This window comes from Bison bison, unplaced genomic scaffold (genome assembly GCF_000754665.1).
Source record: "Bison bison bison isolate TAMUID 2011002044 unplaced genomic scaffold, Bison_UMD1.0 scf7180017864180, whole genome shotgun sequence".
Taxonomy (NCBI): Eukaryota; Metazoa; Chordata; class Mammalia; order Artiodactyla; family Bovidae; genus Bison; species Bison bison.
Genome location: NW_011494752.1, coordinates 3616100 through 3623004, shown reverse-complemented (window position 1 = coordinate 3623004; position 6905 = coordinate 3616100). Strand labels below are relative to the sequence as shown.

Below are 6905 nucleotides of genomic sequence, written 5' to 3'. Positions count from 1 at the left end.
TCCCTGAGCCATTGCTTGGGGCTCTTCTTGTGTCCCTGCTACGAGTCTGTCTGTCCTGTCTCCCCTAGGCCCTTAGGTCTGGGGAGGGGGCCTTCTAGAGGCTTCGTTTTGGGAGCTGCCTCCTTTGGGGGGTGTAGGAACCAGGCAGACGTTGCGCCCACTTGTCCCTCTCGCTGCCCAACTGTCTTGAATGCTGTGGTCCCTGCCAGCTGCAGAGTTCCTCAGCATTCCTAGGCTTGCCAGGGCGGTCGGATGAGCTGGGAAGTTTTGCTTGGGTCAGAGAGAGAGGAGAGGAATTCAGGGAAGGGAGGCCAGGGGGAATACTGGGGTGAGAGGTGGGGAGTCAGAATTTTCTGTTATGGAGTAAAACTGTTCTATTACGGGGGAACTCCCAAATCTGAATGCTCTTAAACTTGGTTCCTCCCAAACTGTTAACCAGACATGAACCACAGAACCAAGAAAACCCTTCATTTGGATTTGGAAATCCCCAGGTTTGAAGACATTCCCCTTCAGCCTCTTGGAGGATAAACTGTGGCTCTTCCCAGATTTCTGACTTAGCACTACAGCCCTCTGCAACCCCTCCCTCCCCCATAAAATTTCCAGTGTCTCCAGGGCCTCAGGACTGGCCTTGGTGGAAAATCTCTGGAAAGCTTGAGTCCAGACAAGAATCCTGTTTCCACGGGGAAATAGGATGGTAGATGGTGGCAGAGTGGGCGTGAGAATAAAATCCAAGGAGATGGCTCTGAGTCTACCCTGGGAACACAGGCCAGATGCCTCAAAGTTTCCAAAGCAAGAGGTCCGAGTTGAAGGAGCGTTGTTGCAAGGTGGCCAGGCAGGAGGTGCTGGGCAGAAGGGACTAGGAAGAAGGGGTTAGGCCAAAGGAGTGAGAAAGGAAGATGGAGGTGGGGGGTGGTGGGGCTGGGCAGAGAAGGTCTGGAATGGGGGCTGGGCAGACAGACTGAGGTGAGGGAGCTGGACCAGGAGGGAAGCTGAGGCCAGGAGGGTAGACTAAGGAGCCATGAAGGAAAATGAGGAGGCTCCTGTGTGGGGTTGGGGGTTGGGTGCAAAAGGGATGGTAGCCCAGGTGCCAGGCCCTCAGCCTCCTGAGCAGAGGGAACCAGAGTCTGGTTCCTTTTGGCACAGAATAGACTGTGATGTGGATAAATGGTGGAAATGTTGTTCTGTGGAAGCCGAAGAAAACTTCCTGAAGCAGACCAAATCCAGCTTGCTGAAATGTCCCCTTTCTGCCACTTCCCTCTCGCTCAGCCCTCTGCTACCAAGATGGAGTTTCCTTTGGAAAAGGAGAACCCAGTTCTCAGAGATACTGACTGGAGACACAGGAGAAGCAGGCGTCTCTGGGCCCCTTCCCGGGACACCTCAAGAGGGCCCGCTGTCCAGGGTAGGGTGAGCACACAGCCCGGGGGGTGTGGAGGTCTGGCTGTGCTGAAGAGAGGCAGTCATTACCATCCTCCACTGAGAGCTGCTCAGGGCAAGGCCTAATGGGTTCAAGGCCAGGTAGGAATGGAGCACAGACCCCTCTGAGGATTCAGGCACGAGGCCCCCACTCCAGGTCGCAGTGTGTGAACATGTGTTCCGGTGCATATGGGGTATATAAGCGCTGATGTTGTCTTATGTGTGTGGGAGCCCAGGAGTTAGTAGAGTTGGGTCCTTTGAGGCCAGTATGTCCAACGACTCACCCCGGGCAAAACCTCTTCTCTTCACCAACCCTGTCTTTCAAGGCCTCTGGAGATGGGAAATCCCTGCCTCCTTTGTTCCTTCAAAGGAGGAACGCCCATCGTGGGCCAGGCACTGGCGACAGAGTGATAAGACAATCTCAAATCTCATGTGCCTCGGTTTCAGGGGAAGAGAGGCAATAAAAACAAATAGATAATTCCATGCAGGAAGGGATATGAGCTATGGAGAAAAATAACCCTTTCCCTCTGCCCCAGTCCCAACCCTGCAGCTATTAGAAAACAGCCACATCTAGAAGTTTCTCTATTGCGGGCTAAATACCCCAGGCTCCTTCAACCATTTAGACTACTCTGGTTTCTACATAACCATCTGAAAGGGGACACAAGCCCCTCAGCCATGGTCAAGGAAAGAAACACCCTCCCTCCCCACCACAGGATTCCCAGAGCCCCAATCCTTGTCGCCGGGGTTTCTGTGGGTTTCCATGAACACAGCTGGCTCCCACCTCCGTCTTTGGCAGCCACTCCACACTCCTGACTCATCCCAGCCCACAAGCAGTGAGGAGCTCCAACTCTTTTCCTCATGAACCGCTGCTAAGCCACATCTCTCCCACCTGATTTTAAGCTGAAGTGCCAGGATTTATATTTGTCCCGGAAGTTTCATCTGGCCTGAGGCCACCTATCATCCAGCCTACAGAGGAGGGCTTCTGGTTCCTAATCTGACATCTGAACTCTCTTCCGGCCTTTGGAGAAGTCTGATCTAGAAGTTTGATTTTCCAATCTTCTGGGCAGAGCTAGGGAGACCTCTACTGCAGTCAGAGGGGCCTCCTGCCAGGGTGGGGCCGTGCTCCTTCACATGGACTCTTTTTTTTTTCTTTTGGCTGCACCAAATGACATGGGGGATCTTAGTTCCCCAACCAGGAATAGAACACCTGCCCCTCTGCAGTAGAAGCACGGAGTCTTAACCACCGGACCACCAGAGAAGTCCTCCTTCGTGTGGACTCCTGATGTGTTGAGGGGGCCACAAAGCCAGGGTGGTGGAAGTCTTGTGATCAAGTACAGACGCATGGCACCTGAGAAAGCCTCCCCTTCCGGTGATCAATCTGGTAATGGATTTTAAAACTGGCGTGGAATGTTATAGCTCAGAAGTTCCTACAGGTAGAGAACCATCAGGATCATATGGGGGGACTTGAAACAAATGCCCAGCTCCAGTGTTTCTCAACCAGTCAGTTCAGGGTGGAGCCCAAGAATTTGTGTTGTTTTTTAGGCTCTGGGGTTATTGAATCCATACTGGCTCTTAATGATCCCCACTGCCCTTTCTGAACGCCCACAGACAATTGCTTCCAGAAGGCCACGTCTCTGTGGCTCTCTTCTGCAAGGGCCTCTCTGCTCAGACTGGACCATGGTCCTCTGACCGTGGTGTCTGGCCCAGAGCAAATACCAGTTCTTTAACTGATGGCCTAACAAAGCTGGGGGTTGAGGGAGGGGTGAGCCTCCAGGCGTTCCCTTCCTCGGGGTGCCTCCCCTGCCCTGGCCCTCTGTCCCATCACCCCACCATGGCTCCTTGGTTCTGCAGGGTGGAGAAGACAGGGCAGAATGGGAAGTGAATGGGGCTGCCTTCTCTGAGGCTCCACCTCAGGGTTGGTATTAGGGTGAGGTGAGGGAGGCCCTGACTTCCGGTCCAACCCTTAAAATGGCACCAGCGAAAAGAACTTATTTACAAACAGAAACAGACTTGCAGATTTTAAAAATGAATTTATGGGGACGCAAGGGGAAACATGGTGGGGAGGGGTAAATTAGGAGCTTGGGGTTAACATACATACAAACTACTAGGTATAAAATAGGTAACCAACAAGGACCTACTGTACAGCACAGGGAACTCGACTCAATGTTCTGTAATAACCTATATGGGAAAAGGATCTGAAAAAGAATGAAAATATGTACGTACAACTGAATCACTATGCTGTATATATACCTAGAGCTGGGCTTCCCTGGTGGTTCAAACGGTAAAGAATCTGCCTGCAATTCAGGAGACCTGGGTTCAATCCCTGGGTTGGGAAGATATCCTGGAGGAGAGAATGGCAATCCACTTCAGTATTCTTGCCTAGAGAATTCTATGGACAGAGGAGCCCAGTGGGCTATAGTCTATGGGTCGCAAAGAGTCAGACTCGACTGAGCAGCTAACACACACACATACCTGAAACTAACACAACATTGTAAATCAACAAGACTCCAATAAAAAAATTTTAAAATAATAAAGTGGCATCAACAAACTCAGCCATCAAGAGAATATTTTAATGCCATATATTTTTAAAATCAAATTAATTAGCTCAATTGATGCCAAAAAGTCCGTGATGAACAAAAGGTTAGCATTTTAAATAAAGACAGGATCAGTAATGGTGCCAAGCCACATCGGAGGCTGAGGTAAAGGGAAAAATAAGTCACAGAAACAATGCAGAAAGAGAGTTCAGAGCATGTGTTACCCTGCTCCCTCCCTACCAGGCTGCAGGGCGGCTGGGTCCCTCTCCCATGCACACTGGTGCAGCCCGTCCAGCAGCCCCTGTGGCAGAGTGGCACAGCTCTTCCTCCTCTGGGGAGCCTCTCTCCCTGCCAGCTCAGGCTCATGTGGACAGTTTTAGCTGCTCCCTGCTGCAGCTTCTCCTAACATCTTCTCCTCCTTCACCCTGCCCACTCCTGGCCCGTCCGTGTATACTGTTCCTACATTAAACTCTTTAAAAAAAAGAAAGAAAGAAAGAAATGATGCAGGAAAAAGTATTAGAAAAGCTATTACATCCATGACACAAGAACCATAGGAGACTATTTTTTTAAGAAAAGAATAAATAGCTCATGGAAATTAAAAATATGATAGTAGAAAACAAATTGGTAACATTAAGAAAATAAGGTCGAGGAGACTTCCCTGATGGTCCAGTGGCTAAGACTCTATGCTCCCAATGCAGAGGGCAGGGGTTTGATCCCTGGTCGGGGAACTAGATCCCACATGCCGCAACTAAGAGTTTGTATGCTGCGACTAAAGAGCAAAGATCCTGTGGGCTGCAACAAAGACCCAGCAAAGCCAAGTAAATAAATACTAAAAAAAAAAAAGGGTTGAGAAATCTCCCAGAAAGTGGATCAACAACAACACTTACAAGCCAACAAACAGACAGACAACAAAAAACGCAAAGGGATGGACAACAGAAGAGAGAAGAAAGTTTGGGAATCAATTCCCTAGATGGACATCTAATCAAGGGGTCTGGAAGAAAGAACTGAGTAGGTAGTAGAGAGAAGATAGTCAAAGCAATAAAACAAGAAGATTTTCCAGAACTGGTGAATATAAGTGCCTGGGTTGAAATAGCCAGTCAACTGTCCAGAGCAGCGAGAGAGAAAGATAGGACAGACACTTTTAGAAGGCTGGGGTTAACTTAAGGTAACACCTTCAGGGAAAGCAGTTATCTACAATGAGCATAAGCACGACATCAGACCTCTCAACAGTGACATCAGAAGCCAGACGACCATGTGAGATGCCTGCAAACTCGTGAAGGAAGATTATTTTTAATCTAGAATTCTATATTCAGCCAAACCATCAATCAAGAGTGAGGATAGAATAAAGGCATTTTCAGACATGCAAGTTCTCCAAAGAATTTCTCTTCTTCTATAACCTTTCTCAGGAAGCTAAACAAATGAGGGAGCAAAGCAGGAAAGAAAAGACACAGGATCAAGAGGACAGGGCACCCAGCGAAGAGAGAGACTAGGGAGTTCCAGGATGGCTGCAGGCAGGCAGGCGAGTACCAGGCCAGCGTGACAACAGGAGAGAGATTCCAAAAAAAAAATAGGTTTGACCACGCCAAAACTTATGTTTGAGGCCAGTGGATGTTTAAGAATACATAGCCATGGACTTTCCTGGTGGTCCAGTGGCTAAGACTCAGTGTTCCAGTGCAGGGAGATGTGGATTTGATTCCTAGTCAGAGAACTAAGAGCCCACACACTGTGCAGTGAAGTCAAAAGATTAAAAAAAAAAAAAGGACATATATTGTTGGTAAATACAAAAATCTAAGCAACTAGGCAGGGGTGGGAGGTAGGAAAAGCAAAAATGATGCAAGAAAGGAAACAATGATAGTGCTCTGACCGGCTTAGTAGTGAACAATATTTACCTGATAAAGATAAAAAGCAGAGCCTATGGATTTAACAATATCGAGAGCGTCAAACCATGTTTGGGGGAGTATACAGAAGGTGAATCTTCATCTACACAACGGGCAATTAACATACAATGTCTAAACAGATTCATCAAGAGGCAGCTGCATAAGCAAATTACTTAGAAACACGGAGGTAACAGCCAGGTAAAAAGCTCAAGGTGGCATATTCTGAGCAAGGGACAGGCAGGTCCAGAGCGGAGGGGCGGACTGCTGTTTTATTTTCTGACTTCAGCACTATTGGACCTTTTTGATTGCGTGCGTGTCTTGGATTTAAAAAACGAGTTATTGAAACATAAAGAAATGCCCATCCTCTTGTTGCTTCTCCTTCTGTAGTTTTTCTGCCGCCTGAGAATCCACCCTCTTCGCTTGCAGCCTTGGCCGCCTCCGCTCATGACCACGGGCATGCTCATACAGTCTCTGTCACACACTCACTCTCATCACAGACACAGCAGCCCACGGTGACAGATAAATGTACATAATACACAGTAACCCTCAGACACACACGTGATTACAGAAGCCCCCAGACACAGAAGCCCCCATCAGCTCTTCTGTGGCCGGCCGGGAAGCCGGCCAGCACTGCACAATCTCCATGTCTTCCCTGCTTCACCAGCCCCAGGACTGCCCCAGGCAGAGGAGGTTTTCTCCAGCCACACCACCCTAATTGCCTTCTCTGCTCAGAGTGCCCTGCCCTGGGGCTGAGCAGTGACACCATTAACCCTTTGGGGCCACGTGGTCTGTAGATGGTACAGAAATGGGGTAGGCACAGGGCCAGAGCTGGCAGTCAACGTGACTAGTAATAGCCACCTTCATTCTGCTTCTAGTGGAGGCCCTAAGACATGGAAGAGTCCAGTGTCTTGAACCCTGTGGTAATGCTGTGCATCCTTGAGCAAGTCACTGCCCCTCTCTGAGTCCACAAGGAGGTAGGCAGCCTATGAAGCTCTGAGGTGCTAAGATTTTCTGACCCAGGCTGGGCCGGGCTTCCATCCCCTCCCCTGGGAGCCCTCTCTCCACGCTGACCTCCAGGATC

General features: G+C 49.4%; 1 protein-coding gene across 1 annotated transcript in view; it reads right to left on the bottom strand.

The window, feature by feature from the left end:
- PLXDC1 (plexin domain containing 1) overlaps positions 1 to 6905 on the bottom strand; it is a 67247-nt gene that overhangs the window by 52242 nt on the left and 8100 nt on the right. The gene's annotated exons all lie outside the window — the stretch shown is intronic.